The following is a 17,514-nucleotide window of genomic DNA, read 5'->3' as shown; positions in this document are numbered from 1 at the left end:
GAAATGGATGTAGTTACGAATATATAAGGAAGGCATAAAGAAGCGAAGAAAGTATTTCATAAAATAGCAGGCAGTAAAAATTGCCTTTCCCAGTGTAAAAGCCGGCAACCTTGATCCTTTCCCAGCCATAATATGTTTTGTGTCCAGTGACTTGTGAAAGTCAATTTGCAAAATACCATTTATGACGATCCATTCCACACATCTGCTCCCTGATCTTTTTCGGGTCTTCTCTTTTGCAAGCTCACGCGTTTGTTCCTGTTAATTATATAACTGCGAAGGGCTGGTCAGCCCTAATTACTTCATTCCTCTAATTCCAGAGGATTCGCTTAGGTATATTTCCATGTTTATTTGTCACATCAACGGAAACAATCTGGTTGGGATTTTCATATTGCTTATTCCACTCTTTACGTCAACAAAAATTTATCTCTGTTGACTTCATAATAATAAAATGGTGAAATTTGATTCTTGCTTATCGCAATTAACGTTGAATTTGTTTATTGAGGCATAATTTTCACCAAGACCCAGAGAATTATCTATAAATTTTTGTTCTGAAATCAATTTTTCAACAACCGTCTTCAAATAGATATTAAAAGTTCCTTCAGGGGTAGTTGATAGAATTCTATAAATTGACTCGATAACGTAGATTACGAAAATACTCGCAGAAATTATAAATTGTCAACTGAAATTCACTGATAAATTTTAATCTTTTTCTCGAGGTTATACCTTCTCCTTGAGGCAAGATATGAACTCGAACCTTCGATATGTTTTAGATCAAACCTCTATCTATAAAAAACGTTTTCATTTGAGGTGATTGTGATCAATATATCAGAAGATTCGAAGCGTTAAAATTAGAAAGATATAACGATTCTTGTAAAGATTAAAATTTGAATGAATTTCATGAAAAAATTTAGTTATCCATCATTGCCTTAGTCAATAGTCGAGTTAATTATCAATGTGTGTCGAAATGTTACGAATGAGCCTACTTAATGTTCACGAATTTGATTGATGGTGGCCATTTTCAACGACATATTCATCAACGCACTATATTGTGAAGGTAGCCAAATACAACGAATTCGAATTGTAAATCAATAGGCATTTTCGCTCAGTTGAAAAATTATTGAATGATAATTTCAGAGCATTATTACCGAATACTGAAAGAAAAATGACATTTTGAATGCGTTTGTGTAGTAAAGGGTGTTTTTTTTCAGAGGTATAGAACTTTAAATTGCAATAAAACAACGATGGATTATTCGATTGACATGAAGTTTATTTATCCGCAAGATAATCTCGAGGATAATCTTATGGCATTACATTTAAAATATGATTTCTGGCATATGACCGCCGCGGCTAGCTCGGATGTAGTCCAATCTGGAATTCCAATTTTCGATGACTTTTTCCAACATTTGTGGCCGTATATCGGCAATAACACGGCGAATGTTGTCTTCCAAATGGTCAAGGGTTTGTGGCTTATCCGCATAGACCAATGACTTTACATAGCCCCACAGAAAGTAGTCTAGCGGTGTTAAATCACAAGATCTTGGAGGCCAATTCACAGGTCCAAAACGTGAAATCAGGCGGTCACCAAACGTGTCTTTCAATAAATCGATTGTGGCAAGAGCTGTGTGACATGTTGCGCCGTCTTGTTGGAACCACAGCTCCTGGACATCATGGTTGTTTAATTCAGGAATGAAAAAGTTAGTAATCATGGCTCTATACCGATCACCATTGACTGTAACGTTCTGGCCATCATCGTTTTTGAAGAAGTACGGACCAATGATTCCACCAGCCCATAAAGCCCACCAAACAGTCAGTTTTTCTGGATGTAACGGTGTTTCGACATACACTTGAGGATTAGCTTCACTCCAAATGCGGCACTTTTGTTTGTTGACGTAGCCATTCAACCAGAAGAGCGCTTCATCGCTAAACAAAATAAAATGGACGTAGTGCGCGATACGTATTCCGCACAGAACCATTATTTTCGAAATAAAATTGCACTATTTTCAAGCGTTGTTCAGGCGTGAGTCTATTCATGATGAATTGTCAAACCAAACTAAGAATAAATCACTTGACAGCTGTTAAATCGGTTGCCATCTTGAACAGTAATGCCAACTTAAAGTTATATACCTCGAAAAAAAACACCCGTTAGATAATTCCTATCAATAAATACTATATATGAACTCTGGTTTTATCCATATAATGTAAATGTTGATAATGTATGCATTGATATTGATGAAATCGATCATGAAAAGCTCTCGAATGACTATTAACGTTTGAGCTCGTTAAATTTAACGATATTATTCCGATATAGGTAGGGATAATAGAAATCACGTGGCAACATCGTTAGGGTTTCATCGAACCTTATCATTCAATTATCATCCTATTAACGCAAATGGGGGAACGGAATTTTACATTCTAATCATCTTTCTTATATTGATATTAATTATTCCCTTCTGAATTCTAACCTAACTTCCGTCCGCCGCCGCGGAATGGAATTATGGAAGTTCCGACAAATATTTTAACGCCCCATTTATTTTTAATCACTACCACACAGGCAAATTCCCTCGAATTTCCATATTTGAAACTCCTCACTCAACTATTTCCTCTAGTAAATTTAATTGCTCTGCAGTTTGCGGCCTGAATTTTTGAAATTACAGTCTTATACGGACTCATCCTCTATTCAATTCCCTCGGAAGGTATAGTGGAATGAGTTCCAGCATGGTCTTCTATTCAAACTTCCTAGTTTGAATAAATGATCCGAGAAAAAGGGTTCAATTGAAAGCAATTCCGTAATATAATTGAAATTGAGGGGATGCAGGCACATTGCCGATAGTCAAGACAGCCTTTCTGACTCAGATTCTCTGAATTCGATTTCTCCACCTGGAACACCATCGCCAAAAACATTTGCTTTCATCGTCCGAAAAATATCGCTAGTTCAATTTAGTTAATCAACATCTTCCAATTCTTCAAACGGAATAAACTACTGAACTTGATTATTTCAGTTTGGGAAAAAGCTTGCTTTATTTCAATACTTCCTCCAAAGTGCTACAATCATCCAATTTAGGTTCTGGTTCTGTTCGATAAATTGTTTGCTAACAAGAATCCAACTTCAAAACGCCCTTCTCGTAGACAATACATCTTCACAGGCCTCGATAGAGGCCAAATTTGTATCTCCAAGCGCATTATCCAAAGACATGAGCACTTGGTGCCAGGGTGGATGCATAAGAACTTCCCATCCAAGCTCTCAGTACTTTTGGAACGTCATCAAATATATGTGTGACTTTGCGAGTTCCTGATGAAACATGTTTCCCCTTATATTCACCAAAGCTTGCAGCTTCTGTTTGATCGTCAGCTTCATTATGCTCCTGTCGTAAAAGCCTTTGTCACTATAGGACAACCAATTCTCATAGGCCGATATTGAAGCCAGATTTGTACCCTCTTAACCGCGTTTGCTAAAGACAGGAACAGGTGATAGTCACTTGGTGCCCTTTTCAGATGGAAAAGAACTTTTTTTTCGAGCTACGAGCTTTTGGTGCACCATGAAAGGTTTGTGTGTCCTGGCGTTGCCCTGATGAAACTCGATTTCTGTCCTATTCACTAATGCTGATCGCTTCTGTTCGATCGCCATCTTCGAACGGTCAAGTAGAAGGCAGAGGTGAGCGTTTTACCATAGGAGAGCAGCTCATAGTAGAGCTAATCCCACAAATCACAAAGCAATATCTTCCTGGACTTCAATCTTGGCTTGTTCACGGTCTGGGTTACTTTGTTGGCTATCGACCAAGATCTCTGACGCTTGAAATTGTGGTAAATGATCCATTTCTCTTCTCCAGTCTTCATCCGCTTTAGAAATTTGTCGTTTTCATTGTGATTCACAGATGGAAATTCGATCCATGAGGTTTTTTGTGTCAAAACATATAACAGCCTTCTGCAAATGTTTCGAAACGATTCTATAATAAATAGAATTATATTCATTTGAAAAAAAACCGTCGAATGACTTCCCTCCAACCTAATACAAACCTCGTGATCTTCAGCATTGATATTCATGTCATTATTTCTCACATACAAAGTTAAGTTTCAATACGGATTGTTTTTTCTCATGATATTCTTGAATATTCTGGTGAACCATCAAAGTGAGATTCAAACAAACCTCGAAATCATCAAAAATATCATTCGAACATTCCCGTCATGTCTTCGAGATGAATAATCCTGCCTTTGAGGTTGCCTCTGCAAGCACATTTGGGCAAGGTTCATTTCCTACGGGTTATCAGGTCACCAACGGGTTCCATTGAAGGACGAACACCAAGATCCAAGTTCATATTCAGCGGAGCCATATTCGCACTAGAATATAATATATATACCGCATTTAGCCGGTAAGACAATCATCGATTTGCTCGAACCAGTTGCGAGTAATAAATCTCTCATTATATTAGAAGTCAATATGATTAATCGTCTACAGAAACTGGGGAATATCAATTGGAAAGCGCATCTAACACCAGATACGCTACATGATACGTAGGCCTCGAGGGTATGTGAACTCAGCTTAATAGGGTTATGCGGAAATTTTATATCTTTCAATTTTTCGTTTCTTAGATGAAACTCTGCTGATACTGCAGGCATTTTCATTAAATTTCTCAGAATACTATAGGGTGTTTTTTTTTTTGAGGTATATAATTTTAAGTTGGCATTTCTGTTCAAGATGGCGACCGATTTAACAGCTGTCAAGTGATTTATTCTCAGTTTGGTTTGGCAATTCATCATGAATAGACTCACGCGTGAACAACGCTTGCAAATAGTGCAATTTTATTTCGAAAATAATGTGCCGTTGTTCACGATTTTCATAAGCGAATTTTGTTTAGCAATGAAGCGCACTTCTGGTTGAATGGCTACTTCAACAAACAAAACTGCCGCATTTGGAGTGAAGCTAATCCTCAAATGTATGTCGAAACACCATTACATCCAGGAAAACTGACTGTTTGGTGCGCTTTATGGGCTGGTGGAATCATTGGTCCGTACTTCTTCAAAAACGATGATGGCCAGAACGTTACAGTCAATGGTGATCGGTATAGAGCCAGGATTAATAACTTTTTCATTCCTGAATTGAACAACCATGATGTCCAAGAGCTGTGGTCCCAACAAGACGGCGCAACATGTCAAACAGCTCGTGCCACAATCGATTTATTGAAAGACACGTTTGGTGACCGCCTAATTTCACGTTTTGGACCTGTGAATTGGACTCCAAGATCTTGTGATTTAACACCGCTAGACTACTTTCTGTGGGGCTATGTAAAGTCATTGGTCTATGCGGATAAGCCACAAACCCTTGACCATTTGGAAGACAACATTCGCCGTGTTATTGCCGATATACGGCCACAAATGTTGGAAAAAGTCATCGAAAATTGGACGTCCAGATTGGACTACATCCGAGCCAGCCGTGGCGGTCATATGCCAGAAATCATATTTAAAATGTAATGCCACAAGATTATCTTGCGGATAAATGAAATTCATGTCAATCGGATAATCCATCGTTGTTTTATTGCAATTTAAAGTTCTATAGCTCTAAAAAAAAACCCTTTATATTGTAGCTGGGCTTTTATTTGCATACAATTCGAAAACCGAATCTCACATGTTTTTTTTTTCAATAATGAATAGACGCCAACCCATCATCGTCTATACTCTTCGAATTGGCTTAATCTCGAATTGTTCGCACGTTCCAGCTCTTCGAACAAAAAAAATTAAAGGCTCCATCGGAATTTTACTACATAAGCTTTAGGATTCGACAATAGCAATTAAACGACTTCAAAGGTACAAGAGGGATGGATAGCTCAGTTCGTTTAATTATCGATTTTATTGAGGCGAAAAGAAAGAATTTCCAACCGCAGTTGCAGAAATGTTACGAGCTGAGTGAGACCCTCGATAAAAGCAGTACATTTGAACGAAATCAGTGGTGGAAGAGGGAGAATTTTCTAACGATCATCTTCAGAATCCCCCAATTGGAAGGGAAAACGGCGAAGATGCAGATTTAGCTTTTGTCCTGGTTTTATTATGATTTCACACAATATTATTGCGCCCAGAGACTTGGAGAAAATGAATTTCATGCGTGAGGCCATTTGAACTAAAAATTGTAACTGCCTTTTTGAATATTGCGGAGTTAGATGATTATTTAACTGTAATCTCCTTGTTCACTTAACCAACGAAGAAAACTTGAATATATTGATAATAGTTCTAGTGATAAGCACTGCTTTGCAAAAAGAGTCCAATGATGCAGAATTATCCCAAATTGCAGAAGCAGATTTAATTACAAATAAGTTGATTTTCAATATTTACCTTCTCTAGAGAAGAAATATCTATATTTGAAATTCCCTTGATAGTGAAATTTCTAGATGTTGTTTTTCTTCTCTCTGAATTAATCTGAAAAAAAAAACGAGATAAGATTAGATATTGAAAACATACTTCGGTGATAACAGGTAGAAACATTTCTAGAAATTCTAGAAAGCAATGGTAGTTATTCATTTAGATGTAAGCTAAGATCGATACTCATATAAAAATCACCTATCCAATGAGAAGATGTTTACTTTTTCAGGCTATGCCTACATCTTGACGCTGAACTCAAATAGTAGTCATTCAATATTCACAAACCCAAGCAATACGTGGTATGAACTCAGAACGTTCTCTCATAGTATCAGGTAAATACGATTTTCCAAACATTGTGAAATTAGTGTTATACGAAGCTAATGTAGTCTGATTTGTACGTTTGATGATTCCGTGTAGTTTGTTGACCAACCCGAAAGGTCGCCTTCAATTCTTGTTTTTCTGCACATCTGAATTCAGATAAACTAGACCAAATCATTTCGAACACGTCTACTTGAACCTTATTCCCTCAAAGCGATGTTGGAAAAGGAATTGTTCAAATGATCATATATTTCTCACATAGTAAATCTACGATATCAAGACCGTTGCCACTACTGTATATATTCTGCCTAGATTTTCGTTGTGCAAATGCGTCATATTCCCATTATCACTCGGATTCACAGATAAGCCATGCGCTTCTGAGTCTAAAATCAAAGGAATTAACACGCATGAAGTTTTGCATAACACACTGCCTCAATATGATTCTGAACTCATATATCTATAGGTTTTCCGTATTGGTTTTTACGATGTATCCGTCTCTTTTCCTCGAGCAGAGAGGTTCGGAAAATCTAGAAGTGAAATATCTTCCAGCTATCGAGAAAGGGATGAGGCTACTCAGTTTTCGGCATTATTAAAGAGGATTTCGACTACTCTCATTCAATATTTGAAGTAAAATAGCAGACGAATTGAATGCCAAACTTGGCTCGTTATAGATGTTGTCTATAGGAGGTCATGGAAATTCAGGCTTTGTGTGTGAAGATAGTTTTTGGTGAAAGATATATTTCTACTCAACTGAGGATTTTCACTAAATCATGATTATTTCTCAACGATTTGAAAATTTTCTTATAGTAAAGGTTTCCAAGTAAGATCCAACTCCACTGATGTGCTTACCGAATGAAAATTATATACAGGGTGATTCACCGGGATGGCCTATTAGACATTTATGGAAAACTGATCGAAATTTTGAGCTGAAAATTTGCATATTGGAGTTTCAGACAATGATCTTTCTCCCTAAAATAATTTCAAATCTCTACAACTTCCCGTTCAACCGGAAACAGACTACTACCTCCTCATTTCAAATGGCACACCCAGTATGTTATTACATTATTATTTAGCTTTCTTGATGATAATTTCGGTAATATGCCATACCTTCGGTAAATATTCAACGGTTCATGAGTTAATGAGATTCTTATGAAAAAAATGGTGGCGATAAGGACTCACATTTTTTTCGATATTCCGACAGAAAAGGTTTTTTTGAAAGATTTTTTTCTTTTGCGGTTTGGACCAAAAATGTACAGAAGATCATGAACTTCAAATTCATCAAAAATCAAGATTTTCAAATTAGAACCTATATTTTTATTATTTTAGTCGGTTCTTCGTACAAAAATAGTGGGGCTTACTTGAGCAAACCCTATACATAAAATGAATATTTTAAGAGTTAACAGCAATTTATGACTGTGTGGAGTAGTCTGTGACGTCCGAAAACGCAGAAAGAAACTAAAATTCTTTATCGCCAACATTTTTCAACTCATAAACCGTTGAGTTTTCACCAAGGTATTGCATATTGCCGAAATTGTCATCAAATGAGCTATCTAATGATGCAATAATATACTGAGTGTACCACTTTAAATAAGGAAGTAGTAGTCTGTTTTCGGTATAACTGGAAGTTGTAGAGATTTTAGGGAGAAAGATCATTGTCTCAAACCCCAATGTGCCAATTTCCAGTTGAAAATTATGACTAATTTTTCATAAACGTCTAATAGGCCATCCCGGTCCATCACCCTGTATATACAGGGAGGGGTATCTGTGAAAAAACGTTCATTTCCGCCAGCAACCTTATATCATAGTATTTGCAAAAATTGTCCTCATTTCGATATCTATTTGGTTATCTTCAACCTGAATATTAGGAAAACCTTCAAGTTTTTTCTGAACAGTGCAAAACACCCACTTATCTGCTATCGAAAAACGCAGTTGCAGTTGTATTCATGCCAGGATCCCTGTTTAAAGTGTCCGGATACAAATAAATAAAGTCATGTTATTCAGTCGGCTGACCCTGTTGGGGCAAACCCATGCTTTGAAAGCGTTTCTCTACCAAAAAATTCCCGGCTTCTATACTTTTTTTTTCGCGTTGCTGGTGGATTTCGGATCGATATTTCAGTATGAAATCTGGAAACGGTTCAAATGTCGGAGAAAAAGGCAAACATCAGGACGGGTTTTGCCATTGCCCGTAGCGTTCCAAGAGAATGGTAAATAGTTGGGAAAGTCTGTCACAGATGCTTCCTGAAATTAGGATAAAGCTTGCTACATTGAGGGTCCACCTGACACTCACAAAACCCTCCCTCAATCGATAACAGACAAATTCAAGAGGTATTTTCACCCTAGTTCAACATTAACATTTGCTGGCTCTTTCATTCTCTAGGCGAATATTTTATTATTGAATTCTTGATTATTCAAAAGATGAAAAACGATATAGATATGCGATAAAAAAATTAATCCAGCAGTAGTCTTTTGTCAGATCTCGTTCTCCAGGTTAGGTTTTTTGATTTGATCGTATCGTGCCTAGCTTAGTATATAGTTTTTCCAATCTTCCCCGAAGTCATCGTCGTTATCATTAAATATCTTCCTCATTTTCTCGATGACTGTACAATCCTCCATCTGTATTTGATTGAACTTTCTTAAACGGTTCTTACTAACTCCTCAAATCAGTTCTTCTGATGAAATGTGGAAGATGAACATCAATAAGAGCAATCAAATTGCTAGACAATCAACTAGCATACTAGATTTTATTGGTAAAACAATAAATTCCCTCAAATTAATTTCTAGAAACTTGGACAACCCTTGTATAATCGAAATATTTTAGCTTCCTCCAAGTGACTTCGGATATACTATATATGAGTAGTCATCTTAACTTTTAATCAGAATCCGACTATTAAACAAAAACCAGATGGCGAATGAGCTTCGACATCAATTGTTACGAAATAGCAAATGCACCTCATTCAATGTCATCTTTCATATTCAGAAAATGAGTCCTACGAAGTTCAAGAGTCGAGAGTAATATTAAAACAGTGTATTAACAATACAACAAAGACTTCTCGAGACGAGAAGGAGTGATTACTGAAATTACAATCGAAAACTACAAATTAGCTGTACTACATTCGTCTGAGTTCAATCCAAACGATTTAATGTCGAACAAAGCATCATTATGCCTGTAACTCAGTCGGAACTGAATGAAATGATGAAATAACGGATTACGAACAATCAATTGCAGAGATATGAGGTTCATCCATTTTGAACCGAACGTAAATTTGGCAGATTCTGGCAAACGTTTTATTGGGCACCGTCAGGCATAATCTCTGGGAAAATTGGCTACCGTAAATCATATTTTAATTGTAACGTACATTTCCTTCCCTGCTACTGCAATTGGTTATTAAAATGTAAATGATACCAGTTCGCGCGAAGTCAAAGCTACGCAGAGTTTTTCGTTTCTCTCTTCCAGGATTATGATGCGGGGCCACATTGGGCCTTTATTGTCGTTTCCAGCTTTCTGACAATAATACCGCCACACCGAATTCCTATTCTGAACGAAAAATATTGAACCATCAATACAGATGTTGTTTATCTGCGGAATGCGGAATGATATTTGGGAGGGGTGTAATGGTATAAAATATAAACGCCCCAAAAGGGGATTAAATCAATTGGTTCGTTGGCCTCCAAAACCGATTTCGAACAATTCCTCCTCGAAATGAACGAGAGGGGGGGGATCATCCACCCCCCAGATAACGACTTCTACATCCACAATTTCTTTGTGTTGCATGGAAAACGTCGAAATGGTATTAAGCACATCGATTATTCTGAAGATTCTGTAACGAGAATGAACTCGATAATTAATCGTTTCACAGATCATGCGTCCCATTCGGAACATTGACTTCAAACTGGATTTAGGGAAATAATTTGATGAAATAATACGCTTATAGAATCTGGTATTATATAAACACCACTGAGCTGTCTGAGCAGCAACAAAGAAATTAAAACTAGCATGTAAGATTATCTTGAGAAAGAGCAGAAATCTGTTAACTCAAACAACGGTATTAGCAGAGAAAATGTAAACGGAGGATCATACATTTTAACGTATGATACAAGGGCACAGATAAAAACCACAGCAGAAACTCTGTCTCTTCGTTTATGTGTAGTATCATAATAATTGGTTTGCAGAATGAGAGCTTCTTCTCAATTCAAACAAAATCTTTTCGATCTTTCCTGTTCACCAAAAGTTGACAACGCATATATTTTACCTGAATCTTAAATAGAAGAGGAAAGAACCAGAAAGGATTAAAGAATTTCATAGTTTCCATTGTAATAATTTGAAGTTAGTGACTCGTTATCTGAAACTGAATGGATAGCTTGGAAATCACCATGAAACTTATAAATTGGATAACTATTCACCAAGTGGTCAATGGTTTTTCTAGGCGACAATCCCATAGTGGGCTTTCAATAGAATGTCATTGGAAGAGCATACTATTACAACGACCACTACCAGTCCTAAATCGATTTAAAGTAAATATTATATTCTTCAGAATTGCTGTAACATCTTCCATGTTTCTTTATTAAACTTTGAATGACTCATTCGCATCTTATAATTTAATTCTCCATATATTTCGAACTTATTATCATATATCAATTACCGATGTTTAAGGATGTGGTATTTCGTCAACTACTACTTAGTTACATAATTCTTGCATTTCCCGGATCCAAAATTGTCGCCGATACTCAACCTCTCTTAAAATAAAAACGAATATCAAAACAATTATATCCTGTCAAGAAAAGACACTCAACCATGAAATGTTGCATATTTTGGGAAGAATGTTAAATGGTTACGCACGATATGTTTCTCTCTCACTTGCGTCTAATCGAGGAAGAGAGTTGCCAGTTTGTCATCTGCCAGATATCCCATCTCTCGTTAAAATGTCGGATCTCTAGCTAAGACCAGTGATGATTGATTGATACGAAACAAGTTGCTCAGAAGTTCAAAAATATTATCTGGACCAGATCTGACAGCCGTGTCTATTGAGACACAAAAAGGATACCTAGTTACGGCGACATGCGCCTAATGTGTCATTGGTTGTTTCATTCGATTTTGTGTTTTGAAACAATTCAGAAAAATCAGTTAAATATAGTAAGGGTTACTAATGACCTACAATTCGATAATTTGTCTAAATTGATATTCAGATACCATTATCTTCTTTTTCAATGGACTGCATAATGTTGATTGTGGATGAAGGAAAATACGATAATGATTTTCACTTGTTTAATTTGCCTTGTTAAGCGAGAGAACACATACACTGAATAGAACTGTAATTGTAATACTACTAACAACTAATGAATACTACTGAATTATTACTTAATGAATACTGAATCCTGGATGCACTAGCTAGAGGTGAGAGCATTGTGCGAGTAATCATAGAGTTGAACCACAGAGGAATTATTATTATCTTATTCCTATGTAAGCCTTAACATCGCGGTCACCTTGAAAGGTTCGACTTTCAATAAAGGATTAAAAATTATTAATTATATTAAACCTCCATTGGCAGGAGTCTGATTTTATGTATACTGCGCTTGAAAACACCACTCTTCGTCATGATGCTCACGACACGTACAATATTGTTCCCTCAATCTTTCATTTATGTCTTTGCTGTAGAGATGTCAGGTATTCCGAAGACCAATGTTCCCAAAAATGTTGTGCAATTTGCTGTAGTCTTTCATAACTTCAAACGTGTAGAGGGAATTTCTGTGAAGTCCCTTCGTGGTGTAGCCATCAATGAGTGAAAAAAGTGCAGGTGTAAGGGAGGATAAGTCATTAGGATCGGAAGACAATTAGGTAATAGGACACGAGTTGAACACAGCTTCAATCTGACAAATAACTGTATATAAACCTTCAAAAGTGAGATGAGCGTTTTTTACAACCCGAACTGAATGATATTCACACCGAAGATTGTTATGATTCGCTTGAATTACCAGAATTCCTGTGTAAGTTTTAACACTGCCCATGTCGTGTCACTTTGCTTTTATGTTAAGAGCAAAACGTCAACGGCCTCATTCTGAAACTAATTAGTTTCTTTTCAGAGGAGATTTTTTTCTGCGGTTTCGAAGCCAATCCTGCAACACGACAACACGCGGACTTTGAAAGTAACAACTCTGTACAGGGAACTTTACCTCATCCATCATACTTAGCAGTTCTCTCGAAATTTCAGATCTCGTGCTGACCTGAACATGCCATGACGTTCGATTTTCACATAAGAGACATTCATGATAAAACAATGAGTAATTGCCTGCCTCCGATAAGAGCCGTATAAAGTTACATAATCGGTCAGATAAACCACAACCCCATAAGGTACCTCACGATCTTTATAAGAATTCAACACTTCTGCTCATTTGCATAGCTAACTACGCCTTGAAATATTTAAAGCTAGCTTGTTGACGCAAACAAACTGCGGCAATTAGCTTCCATAGGAGATCCTAGATGGCCTGTTTCTTAATCCCCCAATGATTTTATTATCCGGTCATTTCTTATATGTTTTGGTAGTTTCAGAAATATCTTCTCAAACTTTCCCAAAACGCCCAAGGATTTTTTATCAACCTCGGTATCTTCAGCTCTTTCAGCTCCAAAGCTGCACAGTTACAAAAATTCGCAATAGGTTAGGCGACAAATCTATAAGATGCCTCATATGTCTTAGATTCTGGATGGAAAATTTTGAAATCAAGTCAAGCTCAAGCCAAGTAGTTTGAAAATCAAGCCAAGCCGTGAATCCGACCGAAATCGGTTTTTGGAACTTTCTCACAACTTTACATCGAACGAAATATTCGCATCTGTTGAAAATTTTTCTCCGACATCGAATTTTGATTACAAGGGTTAACCTTTGATCTAACTGAAAGGAGGAAGTGACAACGGAGGTTGGAATTGTATAATACAATGGAATTTAAGGTGGAGGTGTCTTGCCTCAAGTTGTGACAATTCTTGTTCGACGCTATGCAGCTGTACAAACATTTCTAATTAGAAGTGCTCCAAGTTTCTCGGTGAACCACCTCGTCAAATTCACGAAGCAACTGTCACCGTCTACAACAAGTATCTTTTTTTTCCAGCGCGTAGCGTCTAGCTGAGAACCTCTTAAATTCTTCCCCTTTTATTTCATTCCGGCCCTTTTTTTTATCGTATTTTTGTCGAGTACGTACGCCCGAATGAAATATGCCCGTGTGTAATGAAAATGATCGGCGTCAAGAAAGCATAAAATGAAAGTTGAGGATGTCACACTTGCTTTTTGATATCCTAGTTATGACGCCCCAGGGAGCCTGGCATGTAGCCCTTTTGCCGATTTCTCCCAGCTCATTTTGATTCAAAACATGTTTGTTTGTGTACGCTTCAAATTATCTTCCTGACAGGTCGTTTCGCGAGGAATTATATTCCTCATCTCTCTGTCAAATCCCTTGAAGAGATCCTTCTTGGATACGGTTTTCAGGAGCGATGAGCTTCAAATGAGCTGTGGTGAAAAGTCTACTGCCTGAAAACCTTCCACGGTGTTCGTATAAAACGGAAGCATACACTCGCTTCCTTATTTTTTTTTTTACTACTATACAGGGTGAGTCAATAGTGCTCGGTCGGTCGATAACTCTTGCAACGTTTGGACAAGAAGACTAATTCGAGTTTTGACGGAATCGGCAGTACTCAGCGTATAATCTCACATTATTTTTGATACTACAGGCTGGTCAGAAAGTGATAAAACACGATAACAACCAGTTTTTTGAATGATAATGTCAATTTTTATATACTCATAATTTTCAATGCACTGCATTGCACAACAGTGGTACTTTTTGAGGTACGATTTTTTTAATGAATTCCCGAAAAGTTTTCAAGTTTTTCTGAAAATTTACAAAACACTTTACGAGTGGTCCGAAAGACACCGCAATTTTAAAAAATGACCAAAAGTGTCAATGAGTCCATTTATACATATGGCATGCCCTGATTTCTCACAAGATTCTTATCAAACTAGAACAATCATCAAAAATCAGTTTCTCACAACACGGTGGACACCAGAGTCTCCCGATTTGACACCGTTAAATTATTTTAACATTTCCAAATTGATAAATGGTGTTCTTTATATGTAATTAAAGGAAAAAATCCAACGGTGTTGAATCCAGAATAAAGGTAGGCAGGTGGTTGATTTGTCGTGTGAAACTAAAATTTTTGATGATTTTTATAGTTTGATGAGAAAATTATATATCAGGCAATATATTTTTGAAAAGAAAAAAATCGATTTTATTGATTTTATAATTTATAGAAATTTTTATGGTTTACATTCAAAATGACACAACTTTGAACTATAACTTCAAAACTTATTGCAATAAAACACAAATTCCACTGAAAAAAGAGCCTATAGAATGTTTTTGTTCAATATGGATAGCGCCAGTAATAAAGCTGTTATGAGGACTTTTCATTTATTAGTTGAATTCATGAAGTTGCGGTTTTTACCAAATTAATTCCCTCGAAAATCGAGCCAGAAAAAGTGCCACTCATTTTTTTTAACTCAAAGGGATTCCGAGATCCCCCCACTAGACAACGAATTTGGGACACCCGATACATTTCACAGTAAATAACTGAATGAAACTCCGTGAATCACTCCTATTATTGTAGCCAACAACAGAAAACTCAATACGGTCTCGGGCGATTGTAGTCTGAAAATAAAAGGTTCTGACTAAAACTATTCATTGGACTTCAATGTTTTCAGAGAGCGTACACTTGAAGCGCGCTAACAAAAATAAAAAATAAAATTATAAGCCACTCAACCAGACAACCTAATGGGTCTGACAGCATCAATGTTGCACGTCATGATAACATCGGTATGTATACAAATAGAAATTTATTGCTGTTTCTTGTGCAGTGAGATTCGTTCATATGACTGTCAATCCTCGTTGAAAGTGTCAAAATGCTTCGTTGTTGAAACAAAGAAGATGAGGAATTGTTGTAGAATTCTCCGGATGCATACATTTCAGCGCCATACAAGTTTCCTTGACAATAGTTCTCACTGGCTTCTGCTTGAAACTGTTCCATTTTTCATAACGTCCGTTTGAAGGTGAACTAGAATAAGATGCCCTGTCAGATGTAATATCTCTCGAATTACGTGTCTACATGGGAGGTATTTTGTCGAATTTAACAAGTATGTGTTGGACTCCTTTTGTTCAACAATACATGCTGTCGATCCATATATCAGTTAAAGTCTTGTGATTGACTTTATCATTCGCAGTTACGTATTTTGGTTCATTCTGGCTCCTTCTTCCTATAAGTGGAAGAAGAGTATTTTATCCATCATCTGGTAGTACACCTAGAAACTGGACTTCATTTCTAAGACTAGAGGTTAGCCTGATTGGCTCTATTTTTCGTTCATTTGAATCTTCTATTTGAAGAATCATTAGACTATATCTTTTAGAGAGTCTTGCAGAGGGCTGAAATATTTCTTGAATTTTTTTGTTTTTATGTTTATGTGTTGTAAGTTACAGTCCCTAATACTGAACCCTGGGGCACTCTTTTCTTTTTTGAGTATTTGGCAATAGATATAGAATGTCATGCTCGTTTTGTAGGCTAGTCCTTCTTGCTAAACTTGGTCGAAGGTTTTTTCAACATCTAATAGCACTAGCCCTGTGGCTTTTTTGTTCTGAAATCCTTCAGTAACTTTACGATGAGGCTTAGTAGTTGCAGTTATGTCTGATGATCTCTTCTGAATACCATTTTCTCTGATGGCATCAGATTCAGTGTTTCATCGTTTAGTCTTCTGGCAACCACACTCTCAAGTGATTACAGTGGCCTGTAGTTTTATAGGAACTTTCTATCTTTCCCTGGCTTATTGAACACAATCACGGTTTTGATCATTCATGTGGAATTGTTTATGCTACTCAACGCTCTAACCCACTGGGTTCCATCTGTCTGGTCTGAATTTGCATTTTTAGCATTCAGCTGTATTTATTCAGCTCTTTATTATCTCCTTCTCAGCTAATTTCATATAATGACAGTACCTTTTAGGGTATTCAGAAACGTTCAATTGCAATTAAAAAAAACCTTGTCCAATCAGTATGATCTATAGTGGCGCGCCCAACAGCTTTTCTGTTTTTATGTTGAATGAACAATATGATATGAAACTATGTTCTTACTAAATTTCACAGATTAAAGGTATCTATGTACAGGTAGGAGCTTCGTTGCATTGCATTTGGTTAAATATTAGCATGGTTCGTAATCAATTTCCATCGAGTTCCAATCTTTTGCTTATCCCGATAGAAAATTAGTTCCGAGCAAACCAAAACCTGAACGAACATGGTCAAATAGGCTGGGGAGTTATTCAACAATCAGAATGCGAATTCCGACCAAAAACAACAGCGTTTATGATGCCACAATCTCCATACTCACCATATTGCCAATTCTCCGTAAATATCCGATCCCCTAGTGTTATCAGAGGTAATTGTTGTAGTGACGAACGATTAATTGTGTTTTCCTGCATCATTGTTGACACACAGTTCATCAATTATTCCACGAGGGGTCATATGTATTACGGGGCTGGCCCTACAAAGGAGCAGTGAACACTCTAATCAGTTTATTCGAAAATCCACAGTGTAGGCGGAACTGTTCCCTCCTGACCTGTTCTGATATCAAGTGAGCGGAATTGTGATCCGGCGTGAAGGACCAAAGGCGCCGAGTGAATTCCGAAAAACATCAAATATTCACGGAATGAAAATTAATTCAATTCTATCATCCCGCAACAGAAATTCGCTCCTTGAAATGATCTCGAAGATTTGCTGCCAAAACCCGGAGGATTACGAGAATTGCTTCCAAAACCGCTCATATTCGGCCCG

The 17,514-nt window shown here is 37.0% G+C and overlaps 1 protein-coding gene and 1 long non-coding RNA gene across 3 annotated transcripts in view; one reads left to right on the top strand and one right to left on the bottom strand.

Moving 5' to 3' along the window:
• LOC123685567 (chondroadherin-like) overlaps positions 1 to 17,514 on the bottom strand; it is a 141,945-nt gene that overhangs the window by 43,348 nt on the left and 81,083 nt on the right. For both annotated transcript variants that reach the window (XM_045625242.1, XM_045625243.1), the window contains one exon: positions 6,322 to 6,405. The gene's annotated coding sequence lies outside the window, so the exon portion shown is untranslated. The remainder of the gene's footprint in view (positions 1 to 6,321; positions 6,406 to 17,514) is intronic.
• Positions 1 to 17,514, top strand: part of LOC123685569 — a 95,641-nt gene that overhangs the window by 31,407 nt on the left and 46,720 nt on the right. The gene's annotated exons all lie outside the window — the stretch shown is intronic.

Source organism: Harmonia axyridis, chromosome X, assembly GCF_914767665.1.
Source record: "Harmonia axyridis chromosome X, icHarAxyr1.1, whole genome shotgun sequence".
Classification (NCBI taxonomy): Eukaryota; Metazoa; Arthropoda; class Insecta; order Coleoptera; family Coccinellidae; genus Harmonia; species Harmonia axyridis.
The sequence above is the reverse complement of the archived record's forward strand: the minus strand, read 5'-3'. Positions and strand labels throughout refer to the sequence as shown.